General features: G+C 45.7%; 1 long non-coding RNA gene across 1 annotated transcript; it reads left to right on the top strand.

Moving 5' to 3' along the window:
• The first annotated feature begins 655 nt into the window (after positions 1 to 655).
• Positions 656 to 6,442, top strand: LOC120669858. Its single transcript, XR_005672839.1, has 8 exons — positions 656 to 1,276; positions 1,351 to 1,442; positions 4,463 to 4,606; positions 4,764 to 4,865; positions 4,990 to 5,067; positions 5,142 to 5,237; positions 5,879 to 6,011; positions 6,112 to 6,442. It is a non-coding gene; the product is annotated as an uncharacterized LOC120669858 (long non-coding RNA).
• The last annotated feature ends 14,160 nt before the right edge of the window (positions 6,443 to 20,602 follow it).

Here is a 20,602-nt window from a genome sequence, read left to right as displayed (position 1 = left end):
GGCCCAAATGCGCCTGGTGAACCTGCATTTGACAAGAAGGTGATTTCCTGTCTCCAGACACCTACGACAAAGCGAACAGGTTGGGTGATTTCCTGTCTCCAGACACCTACTTCTACTTCTGAGTGATACAAGTGTTAACTGACATTATTTGCAGCAGTCCAACAATCATGGCTTGAAGCTTTGGCCTTGCCATTAGGTGAAAGTCTTGCTCATTCACTGCTCCTGATAGCATTTCAACATGGATAGGTTGGCTGTCAAGAAGCTGCAAGTGAGTTAGCACATGATCTTTCTTCCGGACGACTGTGCTGTTGAATCTGCAGTGGTGTCATGAATCAGATAATTATGATGTCAAACTTTGCCGTGACCATTATGTGTGGTATACTGGTATTACTGAGCCAGTGCCCATAAGGGATTGCATATCAACATGGATGGGTGGGTCATCAAAAAGCTGCAGAGGAGCTGCTCTAGTCTAGATTTTTTGTTTTGCTATGCTGATTGGTGTTCTGTTATGTGTACTGGTGCCAATAAGCTTTTAGACATTGTTGGGTTTACTCGTGGACTGGAAGGGCTCAATGTACTTGATAGTGTGTGGATCACCTAAGATTGTCAATAATGGTGCTACAACAACAAAAGAGGTAACTTATAATTTACTGAAAATAACAATATTCTTAGTAGCACCCTCGTCTGTCATCTCCCTCAAAGTAGATTGAAGATAATAAAGTTATGCACTCTTCTGATACGAACCACTGAAAAATTAGGTTGACGTACATTATTACCTGCAATTCTGTGAGTATTATTCTGTTATACTCTATTACCAGTTTCCGCAGCAGTAGTAGGTTGTTCGATAGCATAGATGGCTATCCTAGGCGAGACAATATTACATCGAGCTGTCTTTATACTTTCTTACATCGCTTTGAACTCCTCACTTGAGACTGAAGTTGCAGTTTGATTTTGCTCTGTGTTTTTTTCTTCATAATTTCTCTGTTTTCTCTGAACAATTAAAGCTGCACAAGCACAATCATGGTATATTTCTACTTCAATGATGATTTTAGTTGAACCTTTTTAGATCACAGAAACATTAGACCTCTAAGCTAACTGTGATCCTAGTTATTGGTTCAAAATGGATATTTTACACTGAAACAGGTTGATTTTTTTTTTTGGAAAAGTAAACAGGTTGATCTTGAGGATCCAGTATTTATTGGAGCCAGATTTGTCAAGCAAGTAGCTGCTAGGATCAATGATTTGTCTGGCGATGGATTAAAGTACTGGTTTTAATGTTAAAAGCACTGTACACGTTTGAAATTCAGCCATTAGTTTATAAGAGAAGAAATAAAGTTTACCATTTTTCAGGATATTCAGTGGTTTCTGCAGGAGCCAAAGATAACTTGGTATAGAGAAATAGGAAAAGTTCTAGTCAGTGAACTAAAAATATGTCAAAGGAGGTATGTTCTGGGCAAGATATGGTGCTTCTTGTTATGTCTAGTAATATATCCTTAATTCCAAATGCGCTACAATATGAACTTGATTCTTATTTCAGCATTGTAATACAAATGACTAATGTCATCCAATTGTTGTGGCTCTTTACTTGTTTGAACATCCATTTATCAAACTCCTCTTGTTCTTGTCCTATAGTATCAGATTGTCTTGTGTTTTTTTTTTGAAGGAAAATTGTGGGGGAGATCCCCACAGTAAAAAAAACCTTTATAAATAAAAAAGAGAGGGGGGGTGTTCAGAGTTTACAGTGTTCTTACATCAATTCAACTGAAAGTGTCAAGCCAAAAGCAAAAGGCTGACCGTAGGTCATCCTTGAACCTAACAGGATGAGAGAGAGCTTGAGACTTAAAATTGCTAGACCACCTCACAAACCTAGGGTTAATATTACGGAAAACTTTATCATTTCTTATCTTCCAGATTTCCCAAGCAGCGATCAAAGTGGCTTCGGTGAAAAATTGCAGGTTGTTAATCTGTCTGGCCTCATAGAATCTGTCGAGCAGGCTTAGCAAAGAGTTCCAGTTTATGTTCATGGAAGTCCAGCAGCGTCTGGAGAACGGGCAGTCAAAAAGGAGGTGGTCAATTGTCTCTTCTGCACGTGTGTTGCAAAGAACACAAAGATCATCACTATGCACATGTATATGTCTTCTTGTCAGCACTGTTTTTGTATTTAGACGGTCAACCGAGACTAGCCATGCAAAGAATTTTATCCTTGGAATGCATCTAGATTTCCATAGGATCTTGTAGAAGGGGTGAGCTTGGACAATATCATAGACGTGTCTGTAAAACCTGCTGGATGTGAATTGACCCCCCCCCCCCTCCCCCCCCCCAGATTGTTAGCCAATTGTCTTCCTCTTCCTGATCATATTTGTCATGCTGTAAGGAGTTTTGTAGCTGAACTAGTTCTTCCATGGCTTGCTGAGAGAGTGGGAGATGAAAGATGTCATCCAAATTATCAGTTTGCATAACCTCTTGCACTGAGATGGTATTTGACTTTGAGAAGGAAGCAATTCTTGGGAATTCCGTGGCTAGGACAACTCCATTTGCACCCCAAAGATCCTCCCAAAAGCAAACTGTTGCACCATTCCTTACCACACAATGGGTTATGGCACGATAAAGGCCATGCAATCTGAAGACATCCTTCCACCAGAAAGATCCTATCTCTCTTGCAGTGTGTGGTACTTTGTTCAGATAATATCTATGCCAGACAAGCTGAACCCAGGGCACTTGTGCATGATTATAGAATTTATGTAGGTGCTTCATGAGAAGGGCATCATTCTGCAAGCGTAGGTTGGTAACACCAAGGCCACCCTTTTCTTTTGGTCTTTGGACGATCTCCCAGGCTACTAAGTTGCCTCCTCTTTCTTTTTCAGAATTACCTCTCCAAAGACACTGCCTTTGTATTCTGTCAGTGTTTTCGATCACTCCCCTAGGTAGCTTTATAGTACACATGGCATAGGTGACTATTGGGGAAATAGCACTATTTATCATCTGTAATCTTCCTGAATAAGAGAGCCAGGTGGCACACCCAGAAAGACGACGCTCCACCCTGTCCATTATCGGTTTGAGGTCTTCCATTCTGGGTTTAGTTGTGCCCATTGGTAGTCCAAGATAGGTGAAGGGCAAGGATCCCACCGAGCAGCCAAAGGTAAGTGCAAGATGTTCCATTCTCTCTGCACTTAAGTTGATTGGGATCATCTGTGATTTTCTGTAATTTACTTTGAGGCCAGTGGATTCTGCAAAAGTGTTAAGTAGGGATTTGAGAAAGAACAGTTGCATTGGGTCTGCCTGCATTATGAGAAGGGTGTCGTCTGCATACTGGACAATTGGAAAATCATCTGTTGGCTGGGGTATTGGTGGCCGTAAGAGGTTGAGAGATGAAGCCTTGTTGACCAAAATTTGAAGTAGCTCAGCAGCTAAGACAAACAGCAGGGGGGAGAGGGGGTCCCCTTGTCTCACTCCTCTTTTGCATTTAAATTTTTTTTCCAGGAACCCCATTGAGAAGGACAGCTGAGGAGCCCGAGTTGAGAATGTTGGAAACACAAGAAAGCCATTTGCTTGGAAACCCCATGTGGTTTAGGATGATAGCTTCTCTTCTCGATTGGTGACATTGGTGGATGTATTCAAAGCTCCAGGCAAGGCAATCTTGGATTGTTCTTGTTTTGATGAATCCATATTGGTTCTGGTGGATAAGCAAAGTTATTACTCTCTGCAGTCTGTCAGCCAGTATTTTGCAGACTATTTTGGGGCTAATATTCATCAATGAAATTGGCCTATAATCATTGACAGTCTCTGGGCTCTGAGTCTTGGGGATCAGGGTAATATAAGAACTGTTAATGCATTCAAGGTTTGCCTGACCTTCAGAGAAGCAATCAATAAAATGATAGAAATCATCTCTAATAATAGGGCAGCATTTCTTTAGAAAAAGGCCGTTAAAACCATCTGGCCCAGGAGCTTTGTCATTAGGCATCTGTTTGACAGTGGCATCAATTTCAGAAATCTGTATGGGGTCTGAGAGATCCTGCAGAAAATCTCTGTGATGGATCAGACTATTGAGATCAAAATGCATGGAGATACTTGTACTAACTCCCATTCTGTTTTTAAAGGAGTTCCAGAGCAAGCCAGCCTTTCCTTCATGATCTTGTATCCAAGCACCTTGTTCATTCTGAATTTGACTAATTGCATTTCTCCTGTGAGAGATTGTAGCCATAGAGTGGAAGAATTTTGTACATTCATCACCATACTTGATTCTGTTAACTGTGAACCTCTGTTTCCAATAGCCATTTCTGTACTTCAGAAGGGTTTGCATTTGTACTTTGATTAACCTGCGAGTGTTGGATTCAGGGTTGAAAAGTGGTCTTCTGTCCTCTAGGCCATCCAGAAAGCTGATTACTCTGAGATAGAACATGAGAAACATAACCTCTTGAATGAGAGGCTAGCTAAGCTCTCTAATTTTGTTGCTGTTATTTAGGTATATCTACTTGACAGTCTGGCTCATATGTTGGTCGGTTCTTTTTCTGTGGCTATTGACTAAAATGAGGGAGTCATCCAATCTTGCTATATAGGCTGGAGAGCAATTGGAACCTTGACTGAAGATGCTCTGACTGTAACAAAGGTGAATGCCCTTTTGCATCTTCAACCACCACACTTGTTGTGTTCCCTCTAGCAGTTCATTAACTTCTGGGGCCTGATGTGCTATAGCAATGCATTAACTATTTACACCTTTTCTTAATATCCAGTTGCTAACTCATTGTCATATGCTTTTCGGTTAGGCTGCTGTTGAGGAAGGGTTTGTTGGTGATGGCTGTACTCTTTTGAGGCTGGCTTCAAAAGTTGATTCCATCATAGAATCTCGTGAGAATGATAAGCAGCAGGTAGAAGAGTGGAGTCATCATGTCTAAACTCATCAAACCTATTATTTTACCAGTTCATGTTTAACTTTAGTTGGTGTTATGCTTGCAGCCACCAAATAGTGACATATTGTACAAACTGATGTAGGTTGGGACTGAGATTGCAAGGAAGACTCTGAATTACCGTTTAACTTTATTGTCAATAAGATAAGCAGAGCAATGACAGGTTTGAATACCTTTCAGTTATAAAGTATAGTTGAATGGTTTTTGCAGCTTGTGAATATAAAATTTGAAAAACAGATCTTTGCAAGGTTCTTGCCAGGCAACTTGAGGTATGGATATAATGCTGGAAAGTACGAGGACTTGATGGTTGGTGGAATTATTGGCCCCTTTAAGGTATGCCATTTTGTAGTGGAGTTCTGGTTACTGCTACCTATGAAGATTTTGTAGTGTACTTCTGGTTATCCTACCTATGAAGATTTTATCATTAACAATTCTGTTAGATTATGGATGAACTCCCATAATAATCTTATCTTGTTTAAATGTTCTTGTACATGTTTCCCTAAAAAAAATGTTCTTGTACATGTCGTTATGCTTTTTATCTTATGTCCCCCTATGCATATAATTTAATCCATTTCCCATTCGCAACTGCAAAAGGATTAACTTAATGTCAGGTTCCCCGGTTTATGCCCCCACCCATCTGTGCCTGATTCCTCTCTGGTACCCCTTTTCTCTTTCACCTGCTCTGTAATGCTTGACGGTATTTCTGTTATTGAATGTAAATGGGGTATGGCCTCGGTTCAAAAAAAAAAGTATTAACTTCATGCGTCTTCTTGAATTAAACAACATAATTCAAATTTGTAACATCAAAGATCTCTGGCTACTTGAAATTGACAAACTGGGCAGATCTGGAGAGGGAAATCAGCTCCAAGCACTAGTTCTGGGAGCAATTGCATAGTTTTGATATGTTTATGTGGATGCTTTGGTACACTGAAACATTAGCTGTGCACGTAACCTTATTTTCCCGACTTTTCCAGCTCGAAAATTTTTGATAAACAGAAGGCTGTGATGTGCTGCTGCTTGGAGGACCCTGGGAACATCATGCTGCATCCGTGGCGAAGACATACATCAGTTCCAGACCGCGTGCTGGACTACTGAAGTGCTGGTAAGGTAAAACCAATGGCCGACTCTGGTGCCTAGCCTATAGGACACCTGATTCCCTGCAAGCTTTTTTGACCGTTCCATAATCTGGTCTTGCTCTCACGTTCAGGGCAGCAGGCCATGGATTCTAACCGACCGAAAAGGTGATCCGGTTTTCTTATGAGTAACGGGTAGGGGAGGACGACTGGACGAGGGGGGCGAGTTACTAATCCCATCCAGGTATGCACGGTCACGTCGCTTCCCTGACGCTCTAGTTGGCAATGCATACGTATGTTTCATGGTCATGGACACACACATGCCTAAACGGCCTCCTTTTCCAGAACGAGAAATGCATGTTTTGTTTCATTCTCAAAATGCGCATGCATCATGCTGTTCATCCAGCCCCTAGAAAACTACAAAAAAAAAACCTTGATAGCACACGAGTACGGAGGAGGGGCGCCGCCACCAGATCTAGCGCCGCGAGAGCCAGAGGGCAGAGGGTGACGATAAGGTTTGGGGGTGATCGACAGCTCGTGTGATGGTGCGGGAGGGAAGTGGGTCGGGATGGTCCGTTGATTTTCGAGAAATCACCCTGACCCGCATCTAGTGGGTATATTCTCCTCCCGGTTCAACTCGTCCCATGTGAACCCTCTAACCAAACATGGGTCCGACTGGGTCCAACCCATCCCGACCCAGTTGAACCCCGGAACCAAACACATGCTTAATTAACGCCTTCGTTGGATTCTGGTTCTAGAAGCCCGTTTGATCCGAAATATTGAAGACCCAGAAATCTCAACGGATGAGGAGTGGGGAGGAGCATCGCGCTCACGTGCGCATCGGATGCCCCTGCTGCGTGCGTGCGTACGTGGCAGTTTGTTTCTGCAGGGGCTACGGTCTTTTGGCAGTCGGCAGTAGGAGCAGTAGTTTGGTACCGTAGCGAGCAGAGAGAGCAGCACGGCAAAATCCAGTGGGGGGCCGGTCCGGCCCGGCCCGGCCGTCTTTGCTCTTCCTCCCTCGCAGCCAGCAGCCTTGACCTTTTTACATTGCTCGAGGTGGTGGTGGTGGTCTCGATCAGGCGAGCCCGGCCGGACCCGGGAGGAAACTCCAAGCAGAGCTCGCTGCTCTTCCTTTGGAGTGGAAGGCTTGGAGAGCATCCCAGCCCCAGGCCCCCAGCCGGGCTCTGGGCCAGAACAGAACGGAGATACTCCTACCATTTTGCTGCTCCAATCCAAACCAAGCCGTTCTGGTTACGTACTTCCACCGCACAGTGTACGCGGTACAGGTGCTCGTACGCATGTTGCACCCGCCACCCCCCCCCCCCCCCCCCCATCAGATGAGTCCATGGCGAGACCTGTTGTCCCAGCCTTTACCATTGTGGCGCCCAAGTGTTGTGTTGTTACCAGCAATAGTGTAGTGTTACTACTCGTACAACCTACCCTATTCCTACGCATGTGTACGAGTAGCTGCAACGCCGTCCTACAGGGAGGCTAGGGACGTCGGCGGCGGCGATACCACGCACTGATCCATCCGGGTGCCGGCCGCTCATGGCGGACCAGGGTTCACCAAACCGGTGCGAACCGGTCCCGGTGTCCGGCCCGGTTTCGGTTTGGGCCGGTATCAAACCGGTCTAAATTCAAAATTCAAATTTAAATTCAAAAAATTCCTAAAAATACTTCAAGGTGTGACGAATTTAATGGTGTCAAATTTTCTCAAAAATTCGTTCATTTAGTATAGTTTGCGAGGATTTGAAGTTAAACAAAAAAATGTGCATATAAAAATATACAAATACAATGTAAAAGTAATACAAAAGAGGGTTGGAGGGTTTATTTAGTCTAAAATATGTTATACAAATATTTATTTAGTATACTTTGCTGGCATTTGAATTTAAACTAAAAAAATTTGAATTTAACCGGTTACCAGTCAAACCGACTGGTAATCCGGTCGGAACCGGTTGAACATGCAATTTTGAACTTGAATTTGAATTTGACCGGTTTCCACCGATTTCCGGCCAAACCGGTCCGGTATACCGGTACCGGACCCCGCCGGTTTGACCGGATCGGTCGGTAAATTAAACCCTGGGCGGACGCGGCCTCTCTGGTCCTAGCCAGGGCAGCCGACGGGAGTGGGGAGCCGGGGTGAGCCCAACGGCCGGCCGGTGTGGCAGTACCGCCCTAATTAATCCGGCTCAAATGCGCTAACCATCATCTTAAAGATAATCCTGGCTAACACGCACTTCAAACGGAGTAATTCGGCAGTGCTGTCGGGTAAAGTCCCGAAGAATCCACATGAGCGTCGATCGAACCCAAAGCTTACATGTAACCCACACGAAGGTGAGTCCAGATAGTACAACAATTCATAGTTACAATATATTACCGAGTCTTAACTTAATTATTACAAACCAAGTTCGAAATCTCCGAAAGGTACTTGAAGTTCAAAATGAAGTAGTTCAGAGTTCACTGCAGCGGAAATAAAACGAGTTCTAAACAACGATACAGGATGTCATGATGAAGCCTATACATGACATCACTCGGCATTGTCATCGTTGGCCGGGGTCGTATCCCACTCCACCGACCAACCAGGAGGCAGAGTACACGGCCAAGTCAAACTAGCAATCATGTCCTCAAAAGTATCACCTGAAACAAAATTGAGCCACAAGCAAGGCTGAGTATACTAATACTCAGCAAGGCTTACCCGACTAGGATATAACTAACCCTCTAACTAGACATGCAAGGCCTTTGGCTTGAGGGGTTTGTCTTTGCCGAAAAGCAATAAAGAGTAAGTCTTTATTTTCCGATTTTAGCTTTCAAGTTCTAGTCTGATTAACCATTCTACATTAGCATCTACCCTAAAGCATACATGGTGAGAAACAATTATTTTTCATCATTCAATCATATTTCTCATCATCATTGTTCCACTTCTTACTCTATGTGGCAAAAGGGTTAAGCAGTCTCAATATCCGTGAGAGACGGACGATTCGAATCGAATTTGTTAACCTGACCAGGCAGACCTAAACACACGCATGGGGAATGCAATCACCCACGCGACTTTTCCCCTTTTTCCCCGGGCATGAAACAGGCCCACCGCCCTAGGGTGCCCTGCACCCGTGCGTGACCATAGACCAGACAGTGGGGAGTATGTTCCACGGCCGGTTCCATCAGGTACTTAAGCTTACCGATTACCATATTCTCGGCATGTGGTAGTACGTTCAAACGCTTAACCACCACTACCACACACCGCGGCCTTATCCATTTTCACTAAACAGACGGGGTATCATGAGTACAACAACCCCGCCCGTAAACCTTATATTGCAGTGCGTAGTACTCATTCAACTCCTATGAGCTCGCGAGTGACAGGAAATCACTTGACTTCTACGGAACCATTAGCATAGCCAACTAGCGACCTACACATACTAGTTTTCAAGCATAGGTACCTAGGATCATGCAACTAAGGTTCCAAACAATTCCTGCAACTTAAATGCACAAATAAATAGGAATATAAATAGTTGCATAAATTTAGAATAGGTAGGACATGCTCCGGGGCTTGTCTTCCTGAGCGGAGCTAGCCTTGGGCTCTTCTGAACGCTGGTTCAAGTCTTCAGTGATTTCAGTTAGATTAACTTGAGCTTCACGCTACTCACTCTCGGACTCCGGCACCAACTCGTACGTACCGTCAGGGAGAGTAGTCGAATCTATATGAAATGCATAAGCGTGAGTTACTTTAGTGATAACGATTTATTCAATTCTTCACTATAGAGTTGTAATCCAACGCAACTCAAGATGATTTGCAAAATATTCTGTTACATCATTTTGGGCAATCATTTATAGAGTAATAATCGTTATATCTGACTTCACAAAGTAACTAGGGTGGATTTTACCTTTTCTCCCTATGCAGCAAAAGAAATGATTTTTCTCATTTATTACTAGGTTAAGCATGTCCTTATCATAATTAAAGTTATACAGAGATTCTGGGTTTGAAATTTTTATGCAAGGTACATATATGAGTAACTTGCCTACTGTGAAATTTTCAGCCTAATTCATGCAGCCTATTAACCATGAAAAATAAAACAAACAGCTACTGCTAGAAACAAAAATGAATTTTACAAGTCAAATTATGCAAGTAATGGTAATGAAGTTTTAACTGAGTGTTGCCTACCTAAATATGAGCTTGCCATATATTTTTCACAATTAAACAAGCATTGTACAGGGCATGAAAAATAGAGCAAAGTACAACTGCCTTAAAGAAAATTAATTTCCACAGGTAGTTCTAATGAGTTTAAGAGGTCAAAAATTTTCCAGCAAGATACAGTACTAAAATAGCAGCTCTTATAAAAACATCAGATTTTTCTAGGTAGAGGAACTATTTTTCTTAGTTTAGTGCATTTAATCACAGCACAAAACACTTGAGCATGTTCTGCTTTTGGTAAAAGGCCCTACATTTTTCTAGAGCATCCAGGTAACAACTCAGAGGCACTGAAAAAGTTTCAGCTTGTGGTTCAAGGTGGAACAACTTGGAAAAACAAAACTATTTATACTAGGCATACATCAAGATTTAAATAAACTGATAGCTAGGCATGTCAACTGTCCACGAAACTTTTACACAAGGTTATACATCTAACATGTACCCCACTGACCAAAAATGGCTAACAACTCATGCTTGTAACTTGAGATCTAATATAAAGTACATTTTCTTTGCATTTAAAATGAAGTAAAAACTATTGAGCAAATGAAAAAGTGCATGTAGAAAAAGTTGTAGATCTCTTTGCAAAGATCCCAGAACAGTTGAGTTTGAATTTTTCCGATTTTTCTACGAATTTACATCGATTTTACAAGTTCTCTAGAAAAATTAGAAAACACAAACACATATTCGCAAAGGGGCCCCTGGAACTTTCACAAAACCCCCTGGAAAACTAAAACTAATCGCGTCGGGATCCCTGGCCGGAGGTAGGAGACAGGGGAGGCGGCGGCGGCCCGTTTCCCGGCGAGGGAGCTCGCCGGAGGTGGGGGAGAGGGGGGAAAGGGAGAGGGGACCGAGAGCTACCCCGTGGTGGGTCGAATCGGGGTCGGGGTGACTGGTAGAGGGCCGGCCACGGCGAACAGGGAGCGGCGGTGGCGGCTATAGCGAGCGGCGGCGCTCCGGCGGTTCGGGGCGGAGGCGAGCGGGCCTGGGAGCTTCACAGAGGCGAGTAGAAGCTAAATAGGGGGTCCATTGGAGGCGAGGAAGGGCGGGGAAGGGGGCTCCGCGGTGAGGGGGTGCTCGGCGGCGGCAATGGCGTGGGCGGCGGCGTTCTAGGGCGCGGGGAGCGGAGGGGGAGCTCGGTTTGGGATGGAACGGGGAGGGGAGGAGCGGGAACGCGAGGTGGCGAAGCAAAATGGGGAGGAGAGGGCTGCAGAGGGGAGCTCGGCAGGGGAGGAGTTAAGGGCGGGCGCACTGGCGTGGGCGGCGGCTCGTCGCTTCGCCGTCGTTGCGGAGTGCCAGCACTCGAGCATGGCACAGTGAGGGCAGGCGAGCACTCGAACGCGGCGCGGGGTCAACGACGGGGACGGGAGCGTGGTGGCGTGGCCGGGCGGCGGGGCAGTAATGGCGCGGCGGCAGGCGCTGCGAGCTCTGGTGGCGAGGGTGCCGTGCGGGCGGGCGGCAGCGAGCGGCATCCGGGCACGTGCAGAGTGGGGAGGGGCAGCGAGGGAGAGAGAGGAGAGAGAAAAAGGGAGCAGAGAGAGAAAAACCAAGGTCAACCATTTGACTTAGCCCAAACTCAAGATTTTCAAAAGAAACTCGAAAAATTTTGAACACGAAAGTTGTTCAAAATTAAATTTCCTACAACTTTCCTTTCAGGCAAAACTTCATTTGAGCGATGATTTGGAAGTTTAAAATTTGAATTCAAGTTTAATGGTGCCGCTTGTTTTTCGGGGTTAACTCCAAATTTCATGTTGTAACTTGAAAAACTTTGAGCACGAAAGTTGTTTATCTTGTCAAACTCTACAACTTTTGTTTTGGGCAAAAGTTCATTTGAGCAAAGGTGCGGGAGTTGACTTTTTGGTGTATTTAAACGGAACTCGGCTTTTAAGTAATTACCAAAATAGGGTTTACTATGTCATTTGATGTTAATGGCATGTTTAAACAGTGCTAAATACCGGAGGTGTTACAGCCGGCTGGCCATTTAATATTGAGAAAAGTCCATTTGACCCCCTGAACTTATCACCGAGTCTGAAAAACCCCCCTTAACTCCAAAACCAGATATTATGCACCCCCAACTCGTGAAAACCAGACAAATAACCCCCCTGCAACAGTTCAAAGTGGTTTTTGGGGTGGTTTTGCTACTGTGGCATGCGGGCCCCACATGTCAGCCTTTTCCCTCTCTCACTTACATGTGGGGTCCACATGTCATCACCTACCTCGCTCTCCCCGCCGCCACCAACTCCACGCCACGCGCCCGCGCTACCCGGCCGCGCCGCTGCTCCACTCGCCGCGCGCGTTGCCCACTCGCGGCCGGCCGCACCACGCCCTGGCTCTCGCTGAGCTGGACCGCTGCGGGGAGCTCCCGCGAGAAGCGTCGCGGGCTCCCGTGAAGGTCGGCTGCCACGGGGAGCTCTCGCGAGGCCGCGAGTGGGGCCACCGCCGCAGGCTCATGTTGAACTCGGTCGCCGCCGCAAGCTCCCACCACCACGCCCGTCGGAGCTCGGCCTGCGCCACGCCGGTCCTAGCCCCCATTTTCCCCCTCCACCATTGCAGCTGCCCCAAGCTCCTTGCCGGCGTCGATTCTCCTTCTCTAGTGAGCCTGCCTTCGATTCCTTGCGCTGGGAGCTCATCCTCCCTTCTCTTGAGCTGTTCGGGCCCTCACCCGACTGTTTCCAGGCTCTTCCCGGCGTGCTCCTCCGCCTGGCGCCGCCTCCCTCCGTTGCGCCACCCCTTCCGCCGCCTCTCTCTGCCCGTCCAAGCCGTGGTGAGGCTCGCCGCCTCCCCCTCGTGCGCGCGCGGCGAGGGCAGCAGTGACGCGGCACGGCCGGCCGCGAGCGGGCAGCGCGGGTGCGCGCCATGTGGCGGTAGGGAGAGCGAGGTAGGTGATGACATATGGACCCCATATGTAAGTGAGAGAGGGAAAAGGCTGACATGTGGGGCCCGCATGCCATAGTAGCAAAACCACCCAAAAACCACTTTGAACTGTTGCAGGGGGGTTATTTGTTTGGTTTTCACGAGTTGGGGGTGCATAATATCTGGTTTTGGAGTTAAGGGGGGTTCTTCAGACTCGGTGATAAGTTCAGGGGGGTCAAATGGACTTTTCTCTTTAATATTCCCTCGTCCTCCGCCCGCCCGCCCCCTCTCTCTCTTCCCTGGACTGGATGCGCTCCCTGCATGGAAAGCTGTGTGAGGCTGGCCACAGCTGTCATCCTCTAAAATCCTCCACTATAAGGAATATTCTTGTCTAATTATCGAAATTCTCTCCTCTATCCCAATTTCTCCTACACTCGTCATACTTTATATCTCATCCTCTATATCCTAGTCACCTCCATTTCATACTCAAATCCACTTCTTCTATAGTCAATGACAAGCGGGTCCCACACTTCATCTTTCTCCCCTCTCCCCCTCCTCTCTTTCTCTGTCCCCTGCGAGCCCTCCCCTGCTCTGCTCCCACGGCCATCCCCCCTACCTCTCTCCCCGGCGGCGGCGGCGAGCTGCTGCCGCTCGAGGTCCGCTGCGGCCGGGTGGCGAACCGGCGCGCAGCAGCACGTTGCAGCGGACACGCGCCACCCCCTCCTCCCTCCTCCCTCGCCGCGCGGAGCCGCCCCCTCGTCCTCCCTCCCCAATCTACTGAGTTCCAACACAGCAAATGGGCGAATACCGAAGATGGTAGATTTACTCATGCAAGTTTTGCAAGTATGGAGTGGTAGGATGCATTGAAATATATCATCGACACGGTTGAGGAACTATGTGGGTGACACTCACCTAGGGAAGAGGAAGTTGCAGAAGGGGCCTACGAAGGGTCACCCGAAACATCCAAAAGGCAAAGGAACAGCAAAACCAGTGAGCAGCGACACCGAGACTGATGATGGCGAAGGTGAGCGTAGTCCTCCGTATCAAGAGTCCAAGGATAGTAGCTCGGCCGATGATGATAATGATAGTGACGGTGCTGATGCTGGTGGTGGTGCTGGTGGTACTGGTATTGGTGCTGGTGGTGCTGCTAGTGGTGGTGGTGGTGCTCGTGGTGTTCATTTTACAGGTATACATTGCATATATAAATGCACACATATTTCAGATTATGAGTATTGATTACTAATTATGATATATGGTTGATTGCAGGGGAGACTCAGTTCACACATGCTACTCAGGACACCGACCATGGAGCATCGCAATCGCAGAGGAGAACAGGTGGACCGACGAACAACGACACTCCACAGTACTCTTCTTCCTCCTACAACGATTCCAGTCACTCTTTTCACTACTCCATTCCTGACATCAGCATGCAACCACCGACGAGATGGGTGTACGAATGGGAAGACCCCCATTTTTACACTATGTTAGTTCAAGAATGGCAAACAACATCGGCGTGGACGGACCAAACTTGGCAACACTATAAGGCTGACCTACTTAGAGTGCAAGGTATCGCTTTGATGTCCACCGCTGAATACCAAACCGCATCACAAATGGGGGTCTTCCCATACCTACGTTGAACTTTTATTTCATGTGTATAAGTGTATGACTCCGTATTTGTATGCACGCTTATTACTATTGTATTTGTATGCATAATTATAAATTATTGCTTTGGTGTGGTCATTTATATTAATATTTGCATAGCTCATGCCGAAATTTCCTTTTATTTCACACCGGGGATCTATTTTGTAACCGTCGGAAAATTTCTTTAAATCACCGGTATACCCGCTGGTGGCCGGTATACCGGTCTAACCGGCCGGTATAGCGGTATTCTCAAATCACCGGTATACCGGCCAAACCGGCCGGTATACCTGCCAAACCGGCCGGTATACCGGTATGAACCGGTTGAACGGCGAAATTTGAATTCAAATTTGAATTCCACCGGTTCCGACCGGTAACGGCCAAACCGGATAGGTATACCGGTACCGGAGCCCGACCGGAGCCCGACGATTTGGCCGGTTCGGTCGGAAATTAAAACCCGCCTCTGCCCCCTTTGGTTCTCTCCCTCTCTGCCTCGCTGGCGCCGCTCTGGCTGCCGCCCGTCGCCCGCCTACCTGCGCCGCGCCGGAGTCCGGCCGGGCGCCCAGGCCGTGTGCCCGTGTCGCGTAGCGCCCGCACGCTCTCACACTGTTTCCCATGTGTTGCGTGTGGCCGCTGGTGCAGCCGATCCTGCTTAGCTGGAGTGCGACTCCAAACTCCAAAGCCCCGCCCCGCGTCGCGTTGGAGTTAAAATATTTGCCTGTCTGGGAACGAGCGGTAGCTCAGTTGATGGAGCGGCTGGCTGCAGCGCCCACCGCCCCGCGTTCCAACGCTGGCTCGGACGGGGTTTTCCCACCGAGAACACTGGTTTCCTAAATAATTTTTGGTATCTGACTTTCGCGTATGGAGCCATAAAAAGAATGTGACGCACCCGTCGCCTACGGGTGAAGGATGCGGTGTTACATCTGTGTGTAGTTGTAGAACTATTTATACACGGGTGGTGTGTGTGGTGTGGTGTGTGGAGTGGGCGTGCGTGTGTATGAACAGATACTACCACTCTGTTCTACTGTTCTGCTCCAGCACCAGTCAACAGTATTTTTCTCTCACACCACTCCAGCAACAGTCACCAGCTAGACAGCAGTGTTTTTTCTCTCATATCACTCCAGCAGCAGCCTCCAGCACCAACACAGCGAATATGGTGTAAATTTGTACCCAAATGAGAAGCACTCAAAAAAAAATATTTGCCTGTCTGCTCCGCTGGTGGTACTACTATACTAGTACCATGCTGCCCCTGGCTTGAGAAGATGCTCGCCAGTTTAGTTATCGAAAAATTTTGGGCAAAAATTTTTGGATATTTTTACAGCGCTAATTAGGAGTATTAAATATAGATTAGTTATAAAACTAATTACACGGATGGACGAAAAATCATGAGACGAATCTATTAAGTTTAATTAATTTGTCATTAGAGGTTGTTTACTGTAGTACAATATTGTCTAATTATTACATAATTAGGTTCATTAGATTTGTCTCGCGTTTTCACTCGGGAGTTATGGAATGGATTTTATCAGTTATTCATATTTAATATTTCTAAATAATAATCAAACAGTTGAAGTTATTGTAGCACACGAAAAATTTTGGAAACAGTGCCGAACAAAGCTGGTGTGAGACCGGGTCTACGTACACAAAATTATACTAGTAGCCAAACCAAAAGCTACGGGTGAGGAAAAGGGGTAATAAAAGGTTGGTTGGGGGAATATCTACCTCTTTGTGGATTAGCAAATATATACCCGTTTGATCTTCTTTTGGTCCTTTTCTCCTTGCTTTTGCACCTTTGATCCTTTAGGGTCGTTTAGTTCCCAAATTTTTTTGTCTTCCTTTTGAACACATACATGAAATATTAAATGTAGTTAAACAATAAAATTAATTACACGGTTTGGATGCACACGATGAGACGAATGTTTTGAGTCTAATTAGTACGTGATTAGCCATAAGTGCTATAGTAACCCACATGTGCTAATGATGCGGCCAAAGACCTCAAAAGATTCGTCTCGCAATTTCCAAGCGAGTTATGAAATTAATCTTTTAATTAGTGTCCGAAAAACCCTCCCGATATCTGGTCAAACAATCGATGTGACCTTTGAACCAAAAAATTTCGAGCCCTTTTAGTTATAAAAAATTTTCACCCAAAATTTTTTACCTCGCCTTTGGACACATGCATGGAATATTAAATATAGTTCAAAAATAAAATCAAATGCACAGTTTGGATGTACACGACGAGACGAATCTTTTGAGCCTAATTAGTGTATAATTAGCCATAAGTGGTACAGTAACCCACATGTGCTAATAATGCGGTCAATGGTCTCAAAAGATTCGTCACGCGGTTACCATATGAGTTCTGAAATTAGTTTTTTAATTAGTGTTCGAAAAACCCTCCCGATATCTGATCAAACAGTCGATTTGACATCCAAAATTTTTCATTTTGGGAACTAAACGGCCCCCTCCCCTGCCTTGGAGAAAACAGATTGTTTCCTGGAGCTGACATCATTTGCGGTACACATTCACATTAGTATTGTATGTCTGGAGCTGTGAATGTGACATTAAAACATTTTGTTCGGCAGCTCCAGGAGCCTCCAGCCCAACAGTATTTTTCTCTCACATAATTCCAGCATCAGCTTCCAGCCACCAGCTAATCAATAATATTTTTCTCTCACAGCATTCTAGCTACCAGCTCGAGATCAGCGAACAGAGTGAAAGTTGACATCTACACGCCGTCCTTGGGTGTCAGTGGTACAGTCAGCCCACCCGCCGTGCTGAGGCTGCTGCCAGATTATGCCCCAACCAATGTGGGAGTAAAATCATTATGGCATTACCTTCCTTTAACTGCAAACGCCGTCGCCAAAAGCAACGCCATTTTCACATTCAGAGCCTCTCCTCTCCTCCAAATGCCATTCTTGCTTGCTTGCTCGACACTTGGGTTGGGAGCCTGACAGACACCTTCAATTTAAAACAACGTCATCGTACCCAACGTCCCAACCCAAAGCAGGGGTAGCTTCCAAGGCAGACCAGAGTTTACCTTTTCATTTTTTTTCCGAATCCCGCCGTTTGCCGGAAACGAAATTTCGGCCGAAATTTCGCCGAATTTCGCTAATTCCGAACGGAAAGAGAATTTAAATTCAAAAAATGAAATTTCGGTGAATTCCGACCGAAATTTCGGTGATTTCGACCGAAATTTCGGTGATTTCGACCGGAAAATGATATCCGTTGTGATTTTCGTACTGTTCCCGAGGTCAAATGAAAAACTTTTGAATACCAACTTTGTTCAGTTTTTCGAGATCTACAACTTTTGTTTCAGGAACTTTTTCATTTGAGCAATGGTTTGAAAGTTATTTAATTATTTCAAAAACTACCAATTAAAAGTCTTGTCATTTCATGTGACAACTTTCATTTTCTCTCTTAGGCCTCAACTGGACTTTTATTATTCTTGTTATGGCGGATATTCCTATAAATTTTTAGGGACATTAGTTGATCCAATTGAAAGTTGTTTTAAATCCAGGACAAACATGATTTGAATTGGTTATCAATTCATGTGACAGTGTTTGAATTTTTTGTTTGATTCAATTTGTATAGAGAATTGTTAAAGCATTTTGAAAGGTGTGTTTTCCGGCAGTTTTCCAACGGAAAGTTTTTCCCTGCTCTATAGATGGTGACAATTCTCTTGTGGCCTAAGATTTTGGTCACATGCATGCTGTGGATGCAAGAATTTGACCTTCTCTTCTTATCCTCGGGACTGGAATGACGTCAGAGGAAATTCACTGGAATAAGGTTACAGTCACCGACCTACTATTGCAATGCAAAGCTTTCTTCCACGAAGTGGGGGCAGATCAAAGGCCACAACTGACTTAATCTGCAGTTGCCAATGGAGAAGAATTACCAATGGAATTTAACACGTATCAGCAATGGCCACAACTTCAAAAAAAAACTCCCAAGTCTCCACAGTTACCGGCTACAAAGCTAGAAGAAGAGCCAGATCGAGGGCCTGGTTAACAATAATAGACTACAGCAGACAGAGAGCTTTAGCTGCCATCTCATTCGATCTCACCGCTACATACAAAAGAAAAGAGCTGCTAGATGATAATATAAAAGCAGATGCAAAAGGCAAAAGCGAAGCAAGATTGACGACGAGCCTAATTGAACAGCACGAGGAGACCAGATCTACTAGTCTACTGATGAGAGTATAGTCCACCCGGGCCGGCCGATGGATCATCATCCTAGTTGTAGGTATGCATATGAAATTGAATAGGTACCTCACCAATATCATGATAAACCAAAGTTTAGTTGAAGTCGAGGGGAGAAAACAAATTTTTGCACATGAAATGACGAGTCATTCAAATTACGGTTTCAAATGTTAATTTTAGCCTAGCAAATGATCTTAGATTTGAGTGTGTTCTAGTCCTATTTGCTTAGAAAAACACCTAGTTTTTTATCATATTTTTTACATATTTTTTTACAAATTTTTTTTGAATTTTTGAATTTTGAAACGAAATTTACCGAAATTCTACTTCCCGGTAACTACCGAAAACGAAAAAAATACCGAAATTTCGCCGAAATTTCACCGAAATTTTGAACCCTGAGGCAGACATGCAACCACAACCGCTGCTGCGGACGTTGCAATGCTGCAACGTGTAGCAGCTCGCTCGCTCTTCGCATGCGTCCCAATCACCACAGCTGTTGCACCTGACCTGATCATTGTCTCAAGTGTACTCTACAAAAGTACTACTTGGCCACATTGCAGGTTAGTACAAAGTTCAAAACATTTATAAATATAGTATAAAATGGGACGATCCTACGGATATACAAGATGCGGAGAAAATCCTGCCCCCTCTGTCGAACGTCTCTTGCCAGTTGTGGCCGTTGGAAAGGGACAAACTTGACCGGGCCATTGCAGCTTGCCTCTTGGACTCGGGTGGGAGGGGCTACTCGTTCCTGCTCCGTGGCCGTATCTTCCTCCAGTATTGTCCGGCCTACTCGCATCTCTACGGAACATTATTTTGTACGCGTGCTCGATCGAGGTGCAGTCCAACTGGTCCGGACCTGCCTCTGAGATCGTATGCTAGCTGCGGCTGCACCGTCGGTACAAAAACAGCCGTTGAGATCGCTCAAGTGCATCGTCAGATTGTACACGTACACGGCCGTTGTACGTGACTCCTCTTGGATTTAAATTTGAGCTTCTGTTTTCATTTGTTTTTAATATGCAACTGTGCATGTAGTTTATGCTGGCAATAAGGTTGTTTCGATTGATCTTTTTTGTCGCACGAATTGCTGGTTGGGTTGGTTCCAGCGAGACACGGATGCGTGCCGCATGAGCTAGCAGCCATCATCGCGGCCAACATGTAAATGTAATGCCTGCCCAACTGAAAATGTCGAGCTGGGAACTGGAGTGACCGACCGACCCTGAGCTGTGAGCTGCACGCTCACAACGCACAAAGAGAGAGATGGGTGAAAAAAAGAGAGAGGAAGTCGTCGTCGTCCTCCTCCTGCAGAGGAAGCTCTGCAATATTCTCTTGTCCAACGATCAAACCTAAGCCCAGGAAGCAAACTCCTCACTCCCACATGCTGTTGTACATTACCTGCTCGCTAGCAGCCACATAGTGGCAACCTGTCTTAACCAATTAGCTACTACAAGTGAGAGAAAAAAAATGAATTTTTAAAATAGTACATACAGTTCTACTGGTACGACTAGTGCTGAGTCCTGAATGCATGCAGAGGACAGCTGCAGAGAGAGAGAGAGCAGACGATCGTTGCGATGCGTTGAGTTGTTTTTGCATTTGATTTCTTTGAAGAAAACAAGCCATTAATGGGATGCTTTGGGGGTCCTGGGGAACAGCACCACCAGCTGTCTCGGCCTGCATGCGTATCATTAGCGGTGCAAAAGCTGAGGGAGGGGGCCCTTTTGTGCAAATAATGATACTTCTCGAGGGGGCCAGGGCCAAAGGCGA

This window comes from Panicum virgatum, chromosome 4N, assembly GCF_016808335.1.
Source record: "Panicum virgatum strain AP13 chromosome 4N, P.virgatum_v5, whole genome shotgun sequence".
NCBI classification, from domain to species: Eukaryota; Viridiplantae; Streptophyta; class Magnoliopsida; order Poales; family Poaceae; genus Panicum; species Panicum virgatum.
The sequence above is the reverse complement of the archived record's forward strand: the minus strand, read 5'-3'. Positions and strand labels throughout refer to the sequence as shown.